The sequence below is a fragment of the Macrobrachium nipponense genome, chromosome 45, assembly GCF_015104395.2.
Source record: "Macrobrachium nipponense isolate FS-2020 chromosome 45, ASM1510439v2, whole genome shotgun sequence".
NCBI lineage: Eukaryota > Metazoa > Arthropoda > Malacostraca > Decapoda > Palaemonidae > Macrobrachium > Macrobrachium nipponense.
Window position 1 is genome coordinate 7,468,855 of NC_061105.1, and position 26,938 is coordinate 7,495,792.

Genomic DNA, 26,938 nt, shown 5'->3' on the forward strand with positions numbered 1-26,938 from the left:
GTGATTGATTTGATTCGTCAATTCAATAGCCTTTCGGAGAAGACAGAAACACCGGCCAGTATGCTTCCTCCTGGAATTGACATGGCATTTGGACTAAAGAGGTATACCAAGGTGTCGTATGAATTGCCTTGTTCGAGTCATGCGGAATCGGTCTTGCAACACGTAAACGCAAAGATTGCAGGGAGGGATAATTCCTTAAGATCTAATAGATCATTTAAATTTATTCCCCCTCCAATGATAAAGCAAAGGAAATATTATACGACACCGAAGGTCCCTTTGCTGTCTAGACAAATGAACGGATTAACCTTGGATCAGGTTAAAATGGAGTGCCCTTCGATGACGTACCAAGAGGCTGCTACGTTAGAAGCAACAGCTTCTTCTGTCTTTCAGGCTGCTTCTTGGTTAGACCTTTGGTCAACAGCAGTGGCGAAAATTGCATCCTCGGAAGCAACAAGGAAAGTAGTGGATGAACCATTGTTCATTAGATTACTACAGTCAGGTTCCAAGGCGATTGCGTACCTGACAAACGTAAGTGCCAATGTTTGGGCAAATATCCTGCTAATGAGGAGAGATGCAGCATTGGCTAGACTAAGCCTCAATGTGGATTTGGATTCCCTGTTAGCAATGAGGAATGGGGATATCTTGGAATCGCAACTGCTGTTGCCAGAGGTCATACTGGAAGAGGCGATAGATAGAAGAAGGATGGACACTAACGATAGGTTGGTGCAACAGGCAGTTAGGAAAACGTCTAACAGTCAAACTACTCCTTTGGAGGGAAGACAACAGCAGATGTCTCGAAAGAAGACAGTGAGACATAGCATCCCTAATAGAGTCACAAGACCCTCTTCCCCAAAGAGGATAACTCATCGGCCCTTTCACAATAGAAACAACAGAGGAAGGGGCAATAGGGGAAGAGGGAGAGGCTCAAGAAGATAGGATGGGCGCCTCCCATCACTCGGCCACACCAGTGGGGGGTTGCCTGGCAAACCACTGGAAGGTGTGGCAGGAACTATGGGCAGAGCAGTGGGTGGTGGATGTTCTCAGGATCGGGTATTTGATCCCGTTCGAGGTAACCCCGCCCCTGACAGATCAACCATTACCCCATGTCACTTATGCCCACAAATCTCAGAAGGCCACTATTCTGCAGGACGAAGTGAAGAAGATGATGGAAAAAGGAGCTGTGCAACAAGTATGCAGTCCGACAAAAGGCTTCTACAGCAGGATTTTCCTGGTACCCAAAGCCAACGGGGAGTGGAGGACAGTAATAGACCTGTCAACGCTGAATCTGTTTATAAGGAAAACCAGTTTCAAGATGGAAACTCCAAAACGGTTCTACAAGCAGTCAGAATCGGAGACTTTATGCTGACAGTCGATCTAAAGGACGCATACTTTCAGATACCAGTCCATCAGTCTTCAAGGAAATTTCTCCGCTTCAGTCTTGCAGGGAAAGCTTTCGAATTCAAGGTCCTGTGCTTCGGATTGACAACGTCTCCTCAAGTTTTTACAAGAGTGTTCACCCTCGTGTCGGCGTGGGCGCATGCTCAGGGGATCAGGCTAATAAGATATCTGGACGATTGGCTGGTGATAGCAAAGTCCAGGGAGAAATTACTCAGGGACAGGGCGGCCCTCCTGCAGCTTTGTCACAGCCTAGGTATTGTGGTGAATCAGCAGAAGTCGCAGTTGGATCCAAGTCAACGTTTGGAATATCTGGAATGGTGATAGACACAACACAAGCCAAAGTATTCCCGACAGACCAAAGAGTAGAGAAATGCAAACAAGTGGTGAATGCCTTTCTGGGAAAGCAGACACAGCCAGCAAGACAGTGGCAGGTGGTGCTGGGAATCCTAACCTCCCTGGAGAAGCTAGTACCACAAGGAAGGCTACACCTTCGGTCCCTACAATGGAGGATGGAGGAGTTTTGGTCACCAACAGTAGATCACCCGTACGAGCAAATTCCCTTGTCGGCAGAAGTGAGGAAAGACTTGCTGTGGTGGGTGAACGACGACAATCTGACAGTGGGTGTCCCCCTTCAACAATCCTCCCCAGACCTCTTGCTGTTCTCGGATGCGTCACTAGAAGGCTGGGGAGCCCATATGGAGGAGTTGATGGTGTCAGCAAAATGGAGTTGCAAGGACAGAGAACTCCATATAAACGTGCTGGAGTGAAAGCAGCTTTTCTGGCTCTACAGGAATTCAGGGAGAGAGTAAAGGGACACTCAGTGGTATTGATGTCAGACAACACCACAGTAGTAGCTTATATAAACAAGCAAGGAGTCCTAGTTCTCGGCAGTTACATGTGATGACAGTTCAACTTCACCAGTGGGCTATAGAGAACCTGGTAGACATCAAGGCCAGGTATATTCCGGGAAAAAGAAACATAGTGGCCGACAAGTTGAGCCGCAGGGATCAGATTCTGGGAACGGAGTGGTCCCTACACCAACAGGTAGTGGACAGGATGCTCATGTTGTGGGAAGGACCGATCATAGACCTATTCACAACCAGGTACAACAAAAAGTTGGAAGTGTATTGTTCAGTAGTCCCAGACGCAGAGGCAGTAGCAGAATAGCGCTACAACACCCCTGGGACAATCTGGACGTGTACGCATTTCCTCCATGTCTAATCCATCAGGTTCTGAACAGGGTAATGCGGTCTCAGAACCTCAAGATGACCCTGGTAGCCCCGTTATGGCCGAAAGCAGAGTGGTTTCCAGACCTACTGGAACTCCTAGTAGATGTGCCAAGAGAGTTACCTCCATGGAGCAACCTTCTGTGTCAGCCTCACGTGGAGAGGTACCACCAGTCGGTGAAGTCCCTATCGCTTCACGGGTGGAGACTGTCAAGTATCTCCTCCGAGCGCGAGGGTTTTCGCAGAAAGCAGCAACTCAGATGGCAGGTAATATCAGAAAATCATCTGCGACAGTATACCAAGGAAAGTGGTCAGCATACTGTGATTGGTGTCGTAGAGGGAACGTGTCTCCACTCGGTACCACTATTCAGCAGTTAGCAGACTTTCTGATATATCTCAGAACAGAAAAACATATGTCTGTATCTGCAGTGAAGGGGTACAGGGCGGCTCTAGCCTCAGTCTTACGAATGAAAGGAGTGGACATTTCGTCTTCATGGAGTTGGCCATGCTGATGAGGAGCTTTGAACAGTCATGCCCACCAAAGGAGCTAAAAGCCCAGGGATTGGGATCTGACCAAGGTACTGAGTAGTCTGACAAAACCCCCTACGAACCACTAAGGCAGTCCACGGATAGGAGCCTGACCCTGAAGACAGTCTTCTTATTGGCCCTGGCTTCAACCAAAGGGTGGGGGAGCTACGTGGCCTCTCATATCTCATAAAGCACTCGAGAGGTTGGAGATCAATGGTATTTGAGTTTGTCCCAGAATTCGTGGCCAAGACCCAAAATCCAACAATAGTAGACGGCAGATTCGACTCCTTTACCATACCTTCCTTGGCAGACTTTGTAGACAACGACAAAGCTGAGATGCTCCTGTGCCCCGTCAGGGCACTAAGGGAGTACTTAAAGAGAACAAGGCACCTCAGCCGGGTGCCAGAGGTTGTTCGTAAGTACAGGACGGAACAAGAAGGAAGTGTCCAAGAATACAATATCATTTTGGCTAAGGGAGACGATCAGAGATGCTTATACGGCAGAAGACAGAGGGTCAGATAGCCAGGTGGGAGCTAGAGCTCATGACATCAGGTTGTGTGAGTGCTTCCCTGGCATTTAAGAAGAACATGTCTGTGGATAAAATTCTGAAAGCTGGTGTGTGGAAACGCCAAACAACTTTCACCTCATTTTATTTGAAAGATGTTGCCCATAGATCCTTGGACACCTTTTCCTTGGGTCCAGTGGTGGCGGCCCAACAAGTGATATAGTTCATCCAGTGCCCCTGGCGGGTCAGTTTCCGTCTAGTCTAAGATGAAGGTATGAAAGTAGAATGAATGGGATGACTGGTCTTTTTTCTTTACTACTTTCTTCCTACTCCTTTAACTACGGGCAATATGAAGGAGAGTACCGTCATGTGCTGGAACGGACTAGATGCAGGTGAGATGGTCAGCCATACTGTGAAGCTATCTTAGCTGATGATATACTTTTCAGTAGCAACACACCCCTCTGGATAATAGGGAAAAGAGGGGTGAAGGTGGATCCAGTTGCAAGGGACAAGAGTAAACAGTAGAATGGTATCTACACCCAGTGGAGAAAACCAATAGATCCGCTTATATCTTTGGTCCTAGGTTCATTGTCCATTCTCTTAGAATTTCCCTATATATTCGGAAATGGATAAGGTGGCAAACTCCCAGTCAGTTGTAGAGACTTACCTCCCTCCAATAGTAAGTCTATCCTAATGTTAAGACCGAAGGTTTGTTTCGTGTATGAACAAATACCAAATTGTAACTAATTTGTATTTTTCATAACTAACAAACCTGAGGTCTTAACAGTTAAAGGCCCACCTCGAACCACCTCTCTAGCAGTCTAAACTGGGTTAGAAATATAACTGGTGGGTCACAGGTAGCCGTGGGCATTCTGGGTATACATGCCCCGTGACCTGGTATAGATGCCATTAGTCCCTGGATCTCACGAGTGTAATTTTAATTCTACCGGTTTCCAGCTTGGCGCTAGTAAATCCTAATGTTAAGACCTCAGGTTTGTTAGTTATGAAAAATACAAATTAGTTACAAATTTGGTATTTATTCTCGAAATTATGAACAACCGTAAGACACTCGACAAAGTGAACAATTACTTGGGCGTTACAATAAATACACGGGGGAGGGGGGGTGGGGGTGTGGAGGATTGCGACCACAAATTGGCAGGCTCAAACTGGCCCTAGAACCACACAAAACGAAGTGCGCATCGCTGTTTTTTCTTTTCTTGGCTAGCTTTTGTTGAATACAGGACAAAAATATGTAGTGATTTTTTTTATCAAAAGCAAAAAAAGGGATCACCAGGAAGAAATAAAACTTTATTATCAATTAGACTTTTTAATAAAGCGTGTTTACAGAAGTTATTCTCATAATTTTTTCAGATTAATGTGATAACGTATTCTCTGTAATATTACAAACCCTCCAGTGATACTATTTTATATATATATATATATATATATATATATATATATATATATATATATATATATATATATTATATATATATATATATATATATTTATATATAATTTGCGCCTTTATGAATGCAAGCATCTGCATTCCGATCTCCCTCTTAATAGTACCGTCATTGGTTGAACATTCAACTCCTTTGTAGCGTCTGTTACTGCGACAGGAAAACTTGAATGTTTCATTAACTGGGGAACGACAAACGTCATCTCATTCATTCCACGTTGTTTTGTCAGTTTGTTTCGCTGCTTTGTTTATGTTTTTTTTTTTACCTTTTTTTTTTATCTGGGTCTCTTACTTACGTCTCGTAAGTTATCTCGTTTTATGTTTAATATTTTATCCGTATTTTAAACTGCTTTTTTTTTGTATATCCAATAGTTTTTTTTTTTAATTTCAAATGGGTATTATTTGTTCAGACATTTCCTTTACATAATGACGATATTGCCGCATTATGTTGCTGAAGTATGAGGAGTATTTTCCCCACGTTATTTTCTTTCCCATCTAGGCAGTATTTTTCACATTTTTGTTCTTAAGATTGAGAAGTATTTTTTCACTTATTTCTTCACATAATTGGTAGTATTTTTCTTATTATTTTCTTCACACATGACCAGTGTTTTTCACACTTATTTCCTCACATATGGACAGTATTTTCCACCTTATTTTCCTCACATGCGGACAGTTTTTCCCACATTATTTTCCTTACACATGTCCACATGTAAGGTGAAGAATGTGAACAATTCCGTCCATTTGCAAAATATTGTGAAAAACAGTATTCATATGTGCAGTCACATATGTGAAAAAAATGTTCGTAATCAGTATCTATATGTGCAGGCACATATGTGAAAAATGTTCGTACGAACACTTACCACATAAATTTGTTCACATATGTTTAGACACATATTCCCACAATATTTTCCTCACTTAGCATATTCCCACAATATTTTCCTCACTTGATATTGTTCCTCCTTGTAGGCAATATTTCCCACAATTTTATTTTCCTCCCAACCTTTAGCAATATTTCCCAGCAATATTTGTCCTTACCCTTGTCGGGGCAATTATTTCACCCAAATTTCCTCACTTGTAGGCCATATTCCCACAATTATTTTCCCCTCCACTTTGTTAAGGGGCCCCAATATTTCCCCACAAGATATTTCCGGCAACCTTGGTAAGGCAATTATTTCCACAATATTTCCTCACTTTGTTAGGCCAATATTTCCCACAATATTTATTCGCTATTTTGTAGGCAATATTTCCCAACCAATTTTATTTTCCCTTCCACTTGGTAAGGCAATATTTCCCACCAAGTATTTGCAAACCCCACTTGTAGCAAATATTCCCACCAAATTAATTTTCCTTCACTTGTTTTAGGACCAATATTTCCCACAATATTTTCCTCATTGTAGGCCAATATTTTTCCCACAATACCCTTTTCCCTCAACCTTGTTTTAGGCAATATTTTCCACATAATTTCCTTCCTTACCTTTTGTAAGGCAATATTTCCACAATATTTTCCCTCACTTTTTGTATGCAATATTCCCACCAAGTATTTTCCATCCCTTGTAGGGTAATATTTCCACAATATTTCCTCACACTTGGTAGGCAAATAATTCCCTCCCACAATATTTGTCCTCACTTGTAGGGCCAATATTCCCAACAATATTTTATTCCTCAAACTTGTAGGGAAAATAATTTTTCAACAAATTTCCTTACTTGTAGGCAATTATTTCCCCAAAACAATATTTTGCCTTACTTGTAGGCAATATTTTCCCACAATAATTTTCCTCACGTTGTAAGGCCAATTATTCCCACAATTATTTTCCTTACTTGTAGGCAAATATTTCCCACAATAATTTTCCTTCACCTTGTAGGGCAATATTCCCACAATTATTTTCCTTACTTGTAGGCAATTATTCCCCACAAGATGTTCCTTACTTGGTAGGCAAATATTTCCCACAATATTTTTCCTTTACCTGTAGGGCAATATTTCCTAACAATATTTTCCTCACTTTGTAAAGGGCCCCCCCCCCCCCCCTCCCCCAATTTTATTTCCCACAATATTTTCCTTACTTGTAGGCAATAATTTCCACATATTTTCATCACTTGGTAGGCAATATTGCCCACCCAAAATATTCTCCTTAACTTGTAGGCAATCATTTGCAACAAATATTTTCTTTTACTTGTAGGCAATATTTCCAACCAAATATTTTTCCTTACTTGGTATGCAATATTTCCACAATATTTTCCTTTTAACTTTGTAGGGGTGTGTCCCCAATCAATTTATTTCCACAATATTTTCCTTAACTTGTGCGGCAAATTATTGTTCCACAATATTTTCCTCACTTGTAGGCAATATTTCCACAATATTTTCCTTACTTGTAGGCAATGTTTCCACAATATTTTCCTTACTTGTAGGCAATATTCCCACAATATTTTCCTCACTTGTAGGCAAAATTCCCACAATATTTTCCTTACTTGTAGACAATATTCCCACAATATTTTCCTCACTTTTAGGCAATATTCACAAAATATTTTCCTCACTTGTAGGCAATATTCCCACAATATTTTCCTCACTTGTAGGCAATATTCCCACAATATTTTCCTTACTTGTAGGCAATATTCCCACAATATTTTCCTCACTTGTAGGCAATATTCCCACAATATTTTCCTTACTTGTAGGAAATATTTCCACAATATTTTCCTCACTTGTAGGCAATAATTCCACAATATTTTCCTAATTTATAGGCAATATTCCAACAATATTTTCCTCACTTGTAGGCAATATTTCCACTATATTTTCCTCACTTGTAGGCAATATTCCAACAATATTTTCCTTACTTGTAGGCAATATTTCCACAATATTTTCCTCACTTGTAGGCAATATTTCCACAATATTTTCCTTACTTGTAGGCAATATTCCCACAATATTTTCCTCACTTGTAGGCAATATTTCCACAATATTTTCCTCACTTGTAGGCAATATTCCAACAATATTTTCCTCACTTGTAGGCAATATTTTCCACTATATTTTTCCCACTGTAGGCATATCAACAATATTTTCCTTACTTGCAGCATAGTTCCACAATATTTTCCTCACTTGTAGGCATATTGCTCACATATTTTCCTTACTGTAGGCAATATTCACCATATTTTCCTCATTGTATGCCATATTTCCACAATCTTTTCTTCCTTTGTAGCAATATTCCACCATATTTTCCTTACTTGTAGGGCTATTTCCACAATAGTTTCCTCAGTTTGTAAGGCAATTTTCCACCATTATTTCCTCAACTTGTAAGGCATATTTCCAACATATTTTCCTTACTTGTAGGGAATATTCCCACAATATTTTCTTCACTTGTAGGCAATATTTCCACAATATTTTCCTCACTTTTAGGAAACATTCCCACAATATTTTCCTAACTTGTAGGCAATATTCCCACTATTTTCCTCGCTTGTAGGCAATATTCCCTCAATATTTTCCTCACTTGTAGGCAACATTCCCACAATATTTTCCTTACTTGTAGACAATATTTATACAACATTTTCCTCACTTGTAGGCAATATTTCCACAATATTTTCCTCACTTGTAGACAATATTCCCACAATATTTTCCTTAATTGTAGACAATATTCCCACAATATTTTCCTTACTTGTAGGCAATATTCCCAAAATATTTTCCTCACTTGTAGGCAATATTTCCACAATATTTTCCTTACTTGTAGGCAATATTCCCACAATATTTTCATCACTTGTAGGCAATATTCCCACTATTTTCCTCACTTGTAGGCAATATTCCCTCAATATTTTCCTCACTTGTAGGTAACATTCCCACAATATTTTCCTTACTTGTAGGCAATATTAGTACAACATTTTCCTCAGGTCCCTTTTCCACTTATAGGCACAAATATTCCCCTCCCCACAAAACAATTTTCCTCACTTGTAGGCAATATTCCCCCACAAATATTTTCCTCACTTGTAGGACAATATTCTCACAACCAATTTTCCTCACTTGTAGACATATTCCCTCACAATATTTTCCTACTTACTTGTAGGAAATATTCCCATAATATTTTCCTCACTTGTAGGCAATATTTCCATAATATTTTCCTCACTTGTAGGCAATATTTCCGCAACATTTTCCTCACTTGTAGACAGTGTTCCCACAATATTTTCCTCACTTGTAGACAATATTCCCACAATATTTTTCTCACTTGTAGACAATATTCCCACAATATTTTCCTCACTTGTAGGCAATATTCCCATTTTCAATATTTTTCCCTCCACTGTAGCAAATATTTCCCGTTCGCAACTTTTCATTTTCTCACTTGTCGGCAATTATTCCACTATTTCCTCACTTGTAGACAATATCCCTCCCACCATACTTTTCTCACTTGTAGACAAAACATTTCCCACAATATTTTTTAAGTATCTCACTTGTAGACATATTCCCACAATATTTTCCTCACTTGTCTTTGTTGTCAATATTCCACAATATTTTTTCCCCAATCACTTGTAGGCAATATTCCCACAATATTTTCCTCACTTGTAGACAATATTCCCACAATATTTTTCTCACTTGTAGACAATATTTCCGCAACATTTTCCTCACTTGTAGACAATGTTCCCACAATATTTTCCTCACTTGTAGGCAATATTTCCGCGACATTTTCCTCACTTGTAAGCAATGGTTCCAAATATTTTTCAACCAAACAACCTCACTTGTGGTTCCCTTTTTTTAGCAAATGTATTTTTTTTTCCACAATATTTTTCCTCCCTTTTCCACTTGTAGGCAATATTCCCACTTCATTTTCGAACATTTTTTCCTCACTTGTAGCCAATATTCCCACAATATTTTCCTCACTTAGTAGACAATATTCCCACAATATTTTTCCTCACTTTTGTAGCAACATTCCACATATATTTTCCTTACTTGTAGGGAATATTCCCACAATATTTTTCCTCACTTCATCCCACCAAATATTTTCCTCACTTGTAGGCAATATTTCCATAATATTTTCCTCACTTGTAGGCAATATTTCCATAATATTTTCCTCACTTGTAGGCAATATTTCCGCAACATTTTCCTCACTTGTAGACAATATTCCCACATATTTTCCTCACTTGTAGACAATATTCCCACAATATTTTTCTCACTTGTAGACAATATTCCCACAATATTTTCCTCACTTGTAGGCAATATTCCCACAAATTTTATTTTCCTCACTTGTAGGGCAATGATTTCGCAAAATTTTCCAATCACTTGTAGCAATATTCCTCCCACTATTTTTCCTTTTTTTCACTGTAGTCAAATATTCCTCACTTTTATATTTTCTCACTTGTAGACGACATTCCCCACAATATTTTTTACTCACTTGTAGACAATATTCCCACATATTTTCCTCACTTTAAGGCAATATTCCCAAAAATATTTTTTCCGGCACTTGTGGCATATTCCCACACATTATTAACTTTCCCCTATTTTTTTCCCCTCACTGTAGGCAAAAAATATTCCCACAAATATTTTCCTCACTTGTAGACAATATTCCACAACATTAGGCTTTTCCTCATTGTAGCAATGTTTCCCACAATATTTTCCTTCCTTGTAGGCAATATCACAATATTTTCCTCACTTTTAAGCAATGTTTCCCATATTTTCCTCACTTGTAGGAATTAATTTCCATTTGTTCCACAATAGTTTTCCTCACTTGTAGGCAATTTTTATTTTCCAAAACGTATTTTCCTCACTTGTTAGCAATAATTTTCAAACATTTTTCTCAACTTGTTAGGCCATTTCCCAACAATATTTTGTCCTCACTTGTAGGTCAAATATTTTCCGCAACAATTTTCCTCACTTTTAGACCATGTTCGCACTATTTATTTTCCCACTTTTAGGCAATAATTTCCGCGAATATTTTCCTTCCACTTGTAAGGCCTGTTTCCCAAAACAAATTTTTTCCTCACTTGTTCGGCAATATTTCAACAATATTTTCCTCCTTTGTAAAAGTCAATTGTTCCACACAATTTTTTCCTCACTTTGTAGGCAATAATTTCCAATAATATTTTGCCTCCACTTGTAGGCAATATTTTCCCCAATAATTTCTTTTCCTCACTTGTAGGCAACTTATTTCCGCAACAATTTTCCTCACTTTTAGACAATATTTCCCAAATCATTTCCTCACTTGTAGGCAATATTCCCACATATTGTTCTCCTTGTGACAATATTTTCCCACAATATTTTCCCTCACTTGTAATGGCCAAATATTCCCACCACTATTTTCCCTCCTTTAGGCATTTTATTTTCCGGCAAAGTTTCGTTCCAACCTTGTAGGCAATATTTTCCCACCATTTTCCTCACTTGTAGGTCAATATTCCCACAATGTTTTTCCTCGACTTGTCGGACGAATATTTCCTCAATATTTTTCCTCAACTTGTAACCAATAAGGTCCAACAATATTTTCCCTCACTTATTTTTAGGCACTTAGTCCCACAATTATTTTCCTACTTGTAGGCAATATTTCCCACAATATTCCTCAACTTGTAGACAATTTCACAATTATTTTTCTCACTTGTAGCCAATATTTCCGCAACATTTTCCTCACTTTGTAGACCAATGTTCCCACAATATTTTTTCCTCACTTGTAGGCAATTTCCGCGATTGAATTTTCCTCACTTGTAAGGCTTTCTGTTTCCCAAATTATTTTCCTCAGGCTTTAAGTTTTAATATTCCACAATATTTCCTCCACTTGGTAGGGCAATATTTTCCAAAACATTTTTCTCAACTTGTAAGGCATATTTTCCAAAACCATTTTCTCAACTTTGTAGCAATATTCCCACAATATTGGTTTCCTTGCCGCTTGTGGCAATATTTCCGCAACTTTTCCTCACTTGTAGACCAATGTCCCACAATATTTTCCTCACTTGTAGGCAGTTTCCCGCCGCTATTTTCCCCTCAAAAACTTGTTTTAACAATGTCCACAATTTTTTTCCATGTAGGTCAATTATTTCCCAACAATATTTTCCTCACTTGTAGGCAATGTTCACCCAATAATTTTCTCACTTGGTAGCAATATTTCCACCAACAATTTTTACTTTTCACTTGTAGGAAATATTCCAAACTTTTTCCCTCCTTGTAGGCCAATATTTCCCACAATATTTTCGCTCACTTGTAGGCAAATTCCCACCATATTTTCCTCACTTGTAAGGCAATATTTTTCCCAAATATTTTTCTTCACTTGTTAAGCCAATATTTCCAACAAAATTTTTTCCTTCACTTGTAGGCAATTATTCCCAACTAATATTTTCCTCATTTGTAGGCAAAGTTTAGCCACCCAAACTATTTTGGACCTGCAACTTGTAGGGCAATATTTCCCAACAATATTTTTCCATCAACATTGTAGGCCGATATTCCCACAATAGTTTCCTCAGTTGTCGGGGCGATGATTCCAACAATATTTTCCTCACTTTGTAGCAAATTTCCTCAATTATTTTCCTTACCCTTGTAGGCAATAGTTTCCTCCATAATTTTCCTTCATTGTAGGCAATGTTTCCAGAATATTTTCCTTACTTGTAAGGCATTATTTTGCCCACAATATTTGTCCTCACTTGTTAGGACAATATTCCACAATAATTTTCCTCAACTTTGTAGGCAAGTTCCGGAAACATTTTCCTTACCCTTGTAAGACCAATGTGCCACAATTTATTTTCCTCCGACTTGTAGGCAATATTTCCGCCGAATATTTTCCTCGCATTGTAAGCAATTGTTTCCCAATTATTTTCTCACTTGTAGCAATATTTTCCACAATATTTTCCTCACTTGTAGGCCATATTCAGAAATTTTCCCTCACTTGGAAGGCAATATTTTCCAAAACATTTTCCTCACTTTGTAGGCAATAATTTCCAAAATAAAATTGATTTTCCCTCACTTGTAGGCCAATATTTGCCTACAATATTTTGTCCTCACTTGTAGGCAATATTCCCAATATTTTTTTTTTTTTTCCCTCACTTTGTTAAGGCCATATTTTTTTCCAACAATATTTTCATTACTTTGTATGACAATATTCCCCACAATATTTTCCTTCACTTGTGGGAGGCCAATATGACTCCACTAAAAAAAATTTCCCTCAACTTAGGCCAATGTTCCTCCATATTTCCATACTTGTAGGCAATATTCCCCGCCCAATGTTTTCCCTCACTTGTCGGCAATAATTCCCTACAACTACTTTTTCCTCACTTGTAGGCATATCCCTCAATATTTTACCTCTTGGAGGCAATATTTCCTCCTATTTTCCTCACTTGTAGTAATATTTGTTCCCACAATATTTTCCTCACTTGTTATGGCAATATTGACAATATTTTCCTCAATTGTAGGCAATATTTTCCAAAATATTTTCCTCACTTGTAAGCATTTTGTTCCCAAAATTATTTTTTCCTCAACTTGTATGTTAATATTTCCCTACAAATATTTTGTTTCCTTCACGTTGTAGACAAGTATTCCCAACAATATTTTCCTCACATTTGTAGGCAATATCCCCCGAATTCCAAATTTTTCTTTGGCCACCAATTGTAGGTAATATTTCCCAAATAGTTTTGTTCCTCAACATTTAGGCAATATTCCCACAATATTTGTGCCTCACTTGTAAGGCCACTATTTCCACAATATTTTTCCCAACCTTATTTTAGGCCCCAATTTCCAACACTTGCTTTGGTCAACTTGTTAGCCCATAATTTCCACAAAGTTTTCCTCACTTGTAGGCAATTTTATTCCGCGAATATTTTCCCCTCACTTTGTTAGCAATGTTTCCACAATATTTTCCTCACTTGTAGTCAATATTTCCAACAATATTTTCCTCACTTGTAGGCAATATTCCCACAAGCAATATTTTCCTGCACGTTTAGGCGATATTTCCCAATATTTCCTCACTTGTAGGCCAATTTCCAAACAATTTTATTCCTCCCTAACTTGTAGGCAAATATTTCCTCAAAATATTTTGCCTCACTTTAGGCAATTTATTTCCACAATTGTTTTCCTCATTTTAAGGCAACTTGACATATTTTCCTCCTTGGTAGGCACTATTCCCACTATTTCCCTCGCTTGTAGGCAATATTCCCTCAATATGTTTCTCACTTGTAGGCAACATTCCATGTATTTCCTTAAACTTGTAATGCATTATTTATAAAAGATTTTCCTTCACTTGTAGGCCAATATTTCCCTACGAAATATTTTTACCTCACTTTATCGGACAATATTCCCACCAATATTTTTCTCACTTGTATACATATTCCCACAATAGTTTTTCCTTACTTGTAGGGGCAGATATTTCCAACCAATATTTTCCATCCACTTCGTAGGCAATATTCCCCGCAACAATATTTTCCTCACTTGTCGTCGTATTCCCACAATATTTTTCCTCACTTGTAGGACAATATTTTTTCCCTCAAATTATTTTCCTTCACTTGTAGGACAATGTTTCCTACAATATTTTCCTCAACTTGTAGGGCAACTAGTTTCCGCGAATATTTTCCTTCACTTTGTAAGCAATGTTCCCAAAATTATTTTCCTCACTTGTAATTTATTTTTATTTCCCATATTTCCTCCACTTGTAGGCAATATTCATTTCCACAATATTTTTCCTCACTTTGTAGGCAAATTTCCTTTCCTTTTTCAAGCAATTTTGTTAGGCCAATTGTTTCCAAAGATTTTCCTGCAACTTGTTCCGGCAATATTCCAACAATATTTTCCTCACTTGTAGGCAATATTTCCTCGAATATTTTTTCCTCACTTGTAAGGACCAATGTTCCCACAATATTTTCCCTCACTTGTAGCAATATTTTCCCGCGATATTTTCCTCACTTGTTTTAAGGCAATGTTCCCACATATTTTTCCTCACTTGTAGGCAATATTTCCAAAACAATTTTATTTTCCTCACTTGTAGGCATATTCATTTCCAAAACATTGCTTATTTTTCCTCACTTGTAGGCAATATTTCCACAATATTTTGTCCTCACTTGTAGGAATATTTCCAAACATTTTCCTCACTTTGTAGGCAATATTCCCTAACAATATTTTCCTCACATTGTAGGCAATATTCCCCAACAATATTTTCCTTCACTTGGTAGCAATAATTCCCAACAATATTTTCCTTCACTTGTAGGCAATATTCCCACAATATTTTCCTCACTTATGGCATACACCAGCTATTTTCCCCTCACTTGTAGGCATGATTCCAACCATATTTTCCATACTTGTAGGCATATTCCCCACAATTTTTCCTCCAAACTTGTTTTCGGCAATATTCCAACAATTGTTTTCGGTCAACTTGTAGTTCCCAATAATTCCCTCAATATTTTCCTTCACTTGTAGGCAATATTTCCGAACAATATTTCCCTCAATTTTTTGTTAGGCACTTGTTTAGGCACATTAATTTCTTACGTGTAGGCCATTATCCCCAACAATATTTTCCTCACTTTGTAGGCAATATTTCTTCATATTTTCCTCACTTTGTAAGGCAATATTTTCCGCACTTTTCCTACTTGTTAGTCATGTTCCCACAATATTTTTCCTCACTTGTAACATATTTTCCACAGATTTTCCTCACTTGTAAGGGCTGTTCCCAACAATATTTTCCTCCTTGTCGGCAATTTTCAACAATATTTTTCCTTCACTTGTTAGGCAATATTCAACAACAATATTTTTTGCCTTCACTTGGTAGGCAATTAGTTCCCAAACAATTTTTCCTCACGTTTTGTAGGCCAATATTTCCAAACATTGTCCTCACTTGGTAGGCATATTCCCCAATAAGTGTTTTCCTCACTTGTAGGCAATATTGTAGGCAATTATTTCCCACAATATTTTCCTCCTTGTAGGCCAATCTCCTAACATTTTTTATTTTTCCTTACGTTGTAGGCATATCCCACATTATTGTTCCCTCACTTGTTAAGGCAAATTATTTCACCACTTTTCCCTCACTTGTAGGCAATAGTTACCCAACCAATTAATTTTTTTTCCATACCTTTGTTAGGCAATATTCCCACAATGTTTTCCTCACGTTGTCGGTAATATTCCCACATTATTTTCCTCACTTGTAGGCAATGTTCCCCTCAATTATTTTCCTTAACTTGTAAGGCAATATTTTCCTCATATTTTCCTCACTTGTAGGCAATATTTCCACAATATTTTCCTCACTTGTAGGCAATATTCCGCAATAAAAAAACAATATTTTCCTCAATTGTAGCAATATTCCACAATATTTTCCTACTTTAGGCAATATTCCCAACAATATTTTTCCTCACTGTTAGGAATATTCCCACAATATTTTTCCTCCCTTGGTAGGCAATATTTCCAACAATATTTTCCTCACTTGTAGGCAATATTCCCACAATTTTTTTCCATTTTCCTGTAGGTTGATATTCCCGCAATATTTTCCTCACATTGTAGGCAATATTTTCCCAACTATTTTCCTCCTTTAGGCAATTTGACTATCTTCCTCCTTATAGGCAATATTCCCCAACAATATTTTTCCTACCTTGTAGGCAATATTTCCCACATAATTTTTTCCTCACTTGTATGGCAATATTCCCACAATATTTTTCCTTCAATTGTTTTAAGGCAATACATTTCCCAGCAATATTTTCCTCCACTTGTAGGCAATATTTTCCACTAAATTTTTCCTCGCTTGTAGCAATATTCCCACAATTTTGCCTCAAGTTGTTAGGCGATATTTCCGCAATATTTTCCTCACTTTGTAGGCAATATTCCCACAATATTTTCCTTACTTTGTAGGCAATATTCCCTAAACAATTTTTTCCCTCACTTGTAGGCAATATTTCCCACAATATTTTTCCTCACTTGTTTAGGACAATATTCCTTCTAATTCCCCAATATTTTTTCCTCACTTGTAGGCAAATAGGCCCACTTATTTCCTCGCTGTAGGCAATATTTTCCCGTCAATTTCTTGTCACTTGAGGCAACATTCCCACACTATTTTCCTACTTGGTGGCAATTTTTTTTTTTTTTTTTTTTTTATTTAAACCATTTTCCATTCACTTGTAAGGCATATTTCCACCTATTTTCCTCACTTGTGACACCATATTTTCCCACAATATTTTCTCACTTGTAGGACAATAATTGCCCACAATTTATTTCCTTACTTGTAGGCAATATTTTCCACAATTTATTTCCTCACTTCGTAAGAAATGTTCCCACAATATTTTCCTCACTTGTAGGCAAATTTTCGGCAAATATTTTTCCCTTCACTTGTAGACAATGTTTCCCACAATTTTTCTTTTTCTCAGCTTGTAGACAACTATTCCCAGGAAACAATATTTTTCTCACTTGTAAAAAAAAAGACAAATTTCCCCCAATTTTTATTTTTTCTCACTTCCTAGACTAATATTCCCACAACATATTTTCTCAACGTTTGGTAGGCAAGAAACATTCCCCCACAAATTTTGTTTTCCTCACTTGTAGGCGAATCTTTACCGCAACATTTCCTCATTTTTAGGCAATATTCCAACAACTATTTTCCCTCACATTGTAGAACAATTTATTCCCACAATATTTTTCTCACTTGCAAGACCAATATTCCCACAATTTTTATTTCCCTGCACTTTTGTAGACCAATGTTATCCCACAATATTTTCCTCACTTGTAGACAATATTCCCATAATATTTTTCCTCACTCGTAGACAAATATTCCCACAATATTTGGTTCTCACGTTGTAGACAATATTCCCACAATGATTTTTCCTCACCTTATGTAGGCAAATTTTCCACAATATTTGCCTCACTTGTAGGCTATATTCCTGCAAATATTTTCCTTCCCACTTGTAGACATATTCCCTTCTCACAATATTTTTTCCTCATTTGTAGACAATATTCCAACAATATTTTGCCTTACTTGTAGGCAATATTCCAACAAATATTTTTCCTCACTTGTTATGGCAATTTTATTTTCCCACAATATTTTCCCTCACTTGTAGGCAATATTTCTTCCGCAACATATTCCTCACTCGTAGACATGTTCCCACAATATTTTCCTCACTTGTAGGGCAATATTTTCAGGCAAACATTTTCCTCACCTGTAGGCAATGTTTTTCCCTCAATATTTCCCTCTCTTTGTATGGCAATATTTCGAACAATATTTTGTCTCAACTTGTAGGCAATATTCCCGAAGCAATATTTTTACTCATTGCTTTTAGGCAATATTTCCACAATATTTTCCTCACTTGTAGGCAATATTTCCGACAATAATTTTTCCTCACTTTGTAGGTAATTTTAGTTATACGAAAATTTTTCCTCACTTGTAGGGCAATATTCCAATCAATATTTTCCTTACTTGTAGGCATATTCCCACAATTTTTATTTTCCTCATCTTGTAGGCTAAATATTTCCCGCATAATTGCTTTTCCTCAACCAATAGGCAAATTATCCCCGTGCAACAGATATTTTTGCCATCACTTTGTAGGCCATGATTATTCCCACTTTTTTATTTTTCTGCACTTGTTCGGCAATATTCCCTCAATATTTTCCTCACTTGTAGGCAACATTCCCACAATATTTTTCCTTACTTGGTAGGATAATAAATTTATACAACATTTTCCTCACTTGTAGGGCAATTTATTCCTACAATATTTTCCAATTATCTTGTAGGTGCAATATTCCCGACAATATTTTTTTTTTTCATCATTGTATGACGAATATTCCACAATATTTTTTCTATCACTTGTAGACAATTTATTCCCACAATATTTTCCTCCAACAATAGGCACATTCCCAAATAATTTTGTTTTTCTAACTTGTAGCCAATTTAATTCAAAACAATATTTTCCTCACTTGTGAGGCTATATTTCCCGCAACATTTTCCTCAACTGTAGGGCAATGTTCCACAATATTTTCCTCACTTGTAGGCGATATTTCCACAATATTTGTTGCATCACTTCGTAGGCAATGATTCCCACAGTATTTTTCCGTAACTTGGTATCAATATTTTTTTCAAAACATTTTCATCACTTGTAGGCGAATATTTCCCAAAACATTTTCCTCAACTTGTAGGCAATAATCCCGCACAACTATTTAGTCCTGCCCGTTTTTAGGCTTTATCAATATTCCCGACAAAATTTTCCTCACTTGTGAGGCAATCTTCAAATAAAAATATTTTCGTCACTTGTAGTCAATTTATTCCCACAATATTTTCCTCACGTTATAGGCAATTGGTTTCCACTCTGTTAACATTTTCCTCACTTGTAGGTAATATTTACACTAGATATTTTTCCTCCCACTTGTAGGTCAAGTATTCCCGCCAACTATTTTCCTCTACTTTAGCATATTGCCCGTATTCCACAATATTTTGCCTGAAATTTGTAGGCAAATTTCCAATTCCAATAATATTTCCTCACTTGTAGGCAATATTCCAAGACATATTTTTTCATCCACTTGTTTTAAGGCAAGATATTTCCCTCAACTAATATTTTTCCTCACTTGTAGGCAATATTCCCATAATATATTTTTTTCCCTCACCTTATGGCAATTATTCCCACTAATATTTTTTTCCACTTGTAGTTCCATATTCCCACAATATTTTCCCCGTGCACTTGTAGGCACTAATTCCCTACAACTATTTTCCTCCCTTGTAGGGCAATATTTTTCCACAATTGTTTTCCCTCACTTATAGGCAATATTCCGACAATATTTTCCGTCACTTTGTAGGCAAGATATTTCCCAAAACAAAATTTTCCTCAACTTTGGAGGCATGTTCCCACCAATATTTTCCCTAAGATTTGTAGGCAATTTTATTTTCCCAATTAATTTTTCCTCACTTGTCAGGTAAGTTTTTCCACAATATTTTTCCTCACATTGTAGGCCAAATATTCCCGCCAATATTTTCCTCAGTTTGGTAGGCGATATTTATTTCCACAATATTTTCCTCACTTGTAGGGCAATATTCCCCAACAAATATTTTCCTTACCTTTGTAGCCAAGTATTCCCACAATTTTTTCCTCACTTGTGTAGGCAACTATTCCCACAATATTTTGCCTCACTTTTTAGGCAACATTCCCACAACTATTTTCCTCACGTTGTTAGGCAATATTCCCACTATTTTTCCTCGCTTGTTAGGCAATATTCCCTCAATATTCTCCTCAACCTTGTAGCCATTCCCATTCCCAATAATTTTTCCCTTACTTGTAGGCAATATTTATAAAACATTTTGTCCTCACTTGTAGGCGATATTTTTCCACAATATTTTCCCCTCACTTGTAAGACAATATTCCCACAATATTTTTCTCACTTGTAGACAATATTCCCACAATATTTTGGGTTGGAAACGTGTAGGCTAATATTTGTCCACAATATTTTCCTCACTCATAGGCAATATTCCCCACAAATATTTTCCTCGCTTTGTAGGCAATATTTCTGCAAACATTTTCCTCACTTGGTAGACTCAATGTTCCCACAACTATTTTCCTCACTTGTACAGACGAATAGTTTCCCGACCAATTTTTTTATTTTTCTCCACTTGTAGACAATAATTCCCACAATATTTTTCTCACTTCTAGGACCTATTTCCCACGAACATATTTTTCCTCACTTGTAGCAATGCATTCCCACAATTAATTTTCCTCACTTGTAGGCAAATATTTTTTCCGCAGCAACATTTTTGCCTCATTTTTTGAAGGCAATATTCCAACGTATTTTGTCCTCACTTGTGATAGACAATGTTCCCAACATATTTTTCTCACTTGCAGACAATATTCCCCACCAATATTTTCCTCCACTTGTAGACAATTTGTTTCCCTAACAATATTTTCTCCTCACTTGTAGACAATCTTCCCCATTAATTTTATTTTCCTCACTCGTAACAATACTTCCCAAACAATATTTTTCTCAACTTGTAGACAATAGTTCCCGCAATATTTTTTCCTCCACCTTGTAGGCAATATTTCCACAATATTTTTCCCCTCCACTTGTAAGCTATATTCCTACCAATCTTTTCCTCCAACTTTGTAGACAATTTCCCTACGAATATTTTTCTCATTTTGTAGATCAATATTCCAACAATATTTTCCACTTTACTTGTCGGCCAATATTCCCACAAATTTTATTTCCTCACTTTGTTTGGGCAATATTTCCCCAACAATATTTTCGCCTCACTTGTAAGGCAATATTTCCGCAACATTTTTCCCTCACTCGTAGACAATGGTTTCCCTACAATATTTTTCCTCACTTGTAGGCAATATTTCAGCAACCATTTTTCCTCACCTTGTAGGCAATGTTCCCTCAATATTTTTTCCCTCACGTTGTAGGCAATTTTGATTTCAAAAACAATATTTTGCCCTCCACTTGTAGGCAAATATTCCCCACAATCTTTTTACTCACTTGTAGGCATATTTCCACAATATTTTCCCTCACTTGTAGGCGAATATTTCCACCATATTTTGCCTCACTTTGTAGGTTAATTTTTATTTATACAAACATTTTTCCTCACTTTGTAGGCAATCGTTCCAACAATATTTTTCCTTAACTTTTGTAGGCAAATAGTTCCCCACAATATTTTCCTCACTTGTAGGCAATATTTTTTCCAACAATATTTTGTTCCTCAATCAATAGGACAATATTCCCACAATTATTTTTCATCACTTGTAGGCAATATTCCCACGATTTTTCTCACTTGTGAGGCAATATTCCCTCCCCCAATATTTTTCCTCACTTGTTAGGCAAAACATTCCCCGTACAACATTTTCCTTACTTGTATGTAATATTTATACAACATTTTCCCCTCACTTGTAGTCAATATTCCTACAATATTTTTCCTTACTTGTAGGCATATTCCCAACAATATTTTCATCCCATTGTAGACCAATATTTTCCACAAGTTTTTCTCACGTTTGTTAGACAATATTCCCCAATTTTTTCCTCAACATAGGCAACATTTTTCCCACCATGTTTTCCTAACTTGTAAGGCAAATTTATTCCCCAAACAATATTTTCCTCAACTTGTAAAGGCTATATTCCGGCAACATTTTCCCTCACTTGTAAGGCAATGTTCCCACAATTTATTTTTCCTCACTTGTTAGGCTAATATTTCCAAACAATATTTTCCATCAATTGAGGCAATTATTCCCACAATATTTTCCGACTTTGTAGGCATATTTCCACAACATTTTCTCGACTTTGGGGGTAAGGCAATTTTATTTCCAAACATTTTCCTCATTGGTAGCACTTAATCCCACAATATTGTTCCTCACTTTTAGGCAATATTCCTACAATATTTTCCTCCACTTGTTAGTCCCAATATTCAAACATTTTATTTTCCGTCACTTGTAGGCAATATTTCCCAATATTTTCCCCCTCAACTTATTTTAGGAATTTTCCACAACATTTTCATCACTTGTAGGAATCCCTTTACCAACATATTTTTCCTCTTTTCACTTGTAGGCAATTTTTAAATTTCCCACAATATTTTCTCCACTGTAGGGCAAGTCCCACAATATTTTCCCTTTTTCCATACTTATTATGCATATTTTACAATATTTTCCCTTTTCCACTTGTAGGCCCCCCCCCCCCCCAATATTTCCACAATATTTTCCTCACTGTAGCCAATATTTCCCAAATATTTTTCCTCACTTGAGGCAATATTCCCACGATATTTTTCTCACTTTTAGCAATCCCCAGGAATTTATTTTCTCCAACTGTATGGCCAATATTCCCAACGATATTTTTTCCTCACTTGTAGGCAATATTCCCTCATTATTTTCTCCCACTTTAGGCCAATATTTCCTGACAATATTTTCCCTCCACTTATAGGCAATATTTCCGCATCATTTTCCTCACTTGTAGACAATGTTCCCACAATATTTTTCTCACTTGTAGGCAATATTCCCACAATATTTTCCTCACTTGTAGGCAATATTTCCACAATATTTTCCTCATTTGTAGGCAATATTTCCACAATATTTTCCTCACTTGTATACAATATTCCCACGATATTTTCCTCACTTGTAGGCCAATATTTTATTTCCAAAATATTTTCCTCACTTGTATGGCAATATTCCCACGATATTTTTCATCACTTTGTAAGCAATATTTTCCATTAATATTTTGTTCTTCTCTTGTAAGGCAATATTCTTTCACAATAATTTCCCTCTCACTTAATAGGCAATATTTCCTCCAAACAAACATTTTCCTCACGTTCGTAGGCAATATTCCCACAATATTTTCCTCACTTGTAGGCCAATTATTGTTCCCAATAATTTTTCCTTCACTTATAGTGTGTGTGTGTCCCAAATATTTCCACCACAATTTGTTCCTCCACTTGTAGGCCAATATTTTTCCCACAAGTATTTGTTTTTTCCTCCACTTGTAGGCAATATTCCCGCAATATTTTCCTCACTTTTAGGCAATATTCCCGCAATATTTTCCTCAACAATAGGCAACATTCCCACAATATTTTCCTCACTTGTAGGCAATATTTCCACAATATTTTCCTCACTTGTAGGCAATATTCCCACAATATTTTCCTCACTTATAGGCAATATTTCCACAACATTTTCCTCACTTGTAGGCAATATTCCCACAATATTTTCCTTACTTGTAGGCAATATTCCCACAATATTTTCCTCACTTGTAGGCAATATTCCCACAATATTTTCCTCAACAATAGGCAACATTCCCACAATATTTTCTTCACTTGTAGGCAATATTTCCACAATATTTCCTCACTTGTAGACAATATTCCCACAATATTTTCCTCACTTGTAGACAATATTCCCACAATATTTTCCTCACTTGTAGGCAATATTCCCACAATATTTTCCTCAACAATAGGCAACATTCCCACAATATTTTCCTCACTTGTAGGCAATATTCCCACAATATTTCTTCACTTGTAGGCAATATTCCCACAATATTTCTTCACTTGTAGGCAATACTCCCACAATATTTTCCTCACTTGTAGGCAATATTCCCACAATATTTTCCTCGCTTGTAGACGCAATATTCCCACAATATTTTCCTCGCTTGTAGGCAATATTCCCACAATATTTTCCTCACTTGTAGGCAATATTTCCACAATATTTTCCTTACTTGTAGGCAATATCCCACAATATTTTCCTCACTTGTAGGCAATATTCCTAAAATATTTTCCTCAACAATAGGCAACATTCCCACAATATTTTCCTCACTTGTAGGCAATATTCCCACAATATTTCCTCACTTGTAGGCAATATTCCCACAATATTTTCCTCACTTGTAGGTAATATTCCCACAATATTTTCCTCACTTGTAGGCAATATTCCCACAATATTTTTCTCAACAATAGGCAACATTCCCACAATATTTTCCTCACTTGTAGGCAATATTCCCACAATGTTTCCTCACTTGTAGGCAATATTCCCACAATATCTTCCTCACTTGTAGACAATATTCCCACAATATTTTCCTCACGTGCAGGCAATATTCCCACAATTTTTCTTCGCTTGTATGCAATATTCCCACAATGTTTTCCTCACTTGTAGGCAATATTCCCACAATATTTTCCTCACTTGTAGGCAATATTCCCACAATATTTTCCTCACTTTTAGGCAATATTCCCACAATATTTTCCTCACTTGTAGGCAATATTCCCACAATATTTTCCTCAACAATAGGCAACATTCCCACAATATTTTCCTCACATATAGGAGCTATTTCCATATTATTTTCCTCATATACAGGCAATATTTTCATATTATTTTCCTTACATATTGGCGCTATTTCCACATTATTTTCCTCACATGTAGGCATTATTTCCATATTTTTATCACAAATAGGAAATATTCCATATTATTTTCCTCACATGTAGGTAATTCCTTATTTATTTTCCTCACATATAGGCAATATTCCCACATTATTTCCTCACATGTAGGCATTGTTTACATATTTTCTTCACAAATAGGCAATATTTCCATATTATTTTCCTCACATGTAGGTACTTCCTTATTCATTTTCCTCACATAAAGGCAATATTCCGTCAATATTTTCCTCACATATAGGCAATATTTCCACATTATTTTCCTCAAAATATAGGCAGTATTTCCACATTATTTTCCTCCAATATAGGCATTATTTCCATATTTTCCTCATATTTAGTCATTATTTACATATTTTCCTCGCAAATAGGCACTATTCCCACATTATTTTCCTCACATACAGGAGCTATTTCCATATTATTTTCCTTCATGTATGGGCATGGGAATATGTATTTAGTAATAATAATAATAATAATAATAATAATAATAATAATAATAATAATAATACAATAAATAATACAAATAATAATAATAATAATAATAATACAAATAATAATAATAATAATAATAATAATAATAATAATAATAATAATAATAATAATAATAATAATAATAATGAATACCAAGTAGCTGTCTAGCTGTTTAACCAGTTGATGAACATTTTATCATTCCAAAATGATCTCAGGTCACCATCGTTTAGAAATCTTCAGCAAAAAGACCGTAGATTTTATCACTGTAATTGCAATTTTGCCAGCTTTTATTTCGCGAACTTTTATTACTATTATTATCAATTCCTATTTGTAAACTGTTTCTCGTCTGTCTCCGATACTCTCTTTTTCAGCTCAGCTCAGGGGGGGGGAGGGTATTTGTTATTTTATTATTATTATTATCATTATTATTATTATTTATTATTATTATGATTATTATTATTATTATTATTAATTATTATTATTATTATTATTATTTATTATTATATATTCTCTTTGTAAACTATTTCACGTCTGTCTCCGATACTCTTTTTCAACTCAGCTCAGGGTAGGGGCGACGGGGGAGGGGGATTTCTCACTAAGGCCCACTTCCGGTTTGACCAGTTCCCGAGGGGGTGGTTGGGAATTAGGGATTAACATAATAATAATAATAATAATAATAATAATAATAATAATAATAATCATAATAATAATAATAATAGCATGGACGAAAGTAATAAGCCAATAAAGATTGCTGACTGACGTTTAAATCTCTCTCTCTCTCTCTCTCTCTCTCTCTCTTTCTCTCTGTCTGGTCTTCTTTCTGTCTCTTCTTCTCTCTCAAGCTTTAGTTTTCATCTTCTGTCTCTTTCCCCTTAGTTCCGACTTTCAAATTTTTCTCTCTCTCTCTATCGCCGATTCCACTCCCGATATTTACTCTCTCTCGCTCTCTCTCTCCTCTCTCTCTCGCTCTCTCTCTACTCTCTCTCTCCCTCTCTCTTTTCCTCTCTCTTCCTCCTTCTTGCTTCAAGCATCATCATTCTGTCTCTTTAACTTAGTCTAGATTTATTTTTCTCTCTCTCTCTCTCTCGCCATTCCACTCCCATATTTCTCTCTCTCTCTCTCTCTCTCTCTCTCTCTCTCTCTCTCTCTCTCTCGTGAGCCGCCTTCCCTTTGGTATTTAAAGTATGATTTAACGAAATAACAATAGATTTGTCAAGAATAAGGAAAGGGACCAGGATTAGATTTTTTTTATTTTATTTTTATTTTCTTTTAAACCTTACGGATTCAAGGTTCATTTTGGATGGCTTTTAAAGGCGATCTCGTGCGCTGCGCATGCACGCACAGAAAAGGAGAGAGAGAGAGAGAGAGGAGGAGAGAGGAGAGGAGGATGAGAAGAACGAGAGAGAGAGAGAGAGAGAGAGAGAGAGAGAGAGAGAGAGAGGATTTCATAAACGTACAAATCCAGATTAAAAAAAATAATTAAAGAATACAATATTATTTACTGCATAAGAAGAATTAGGAAGGATGAAATCGAGCTTTAAAGTGAGAGAGAGAGAGAGAGAGAGAGAGAGAGAGA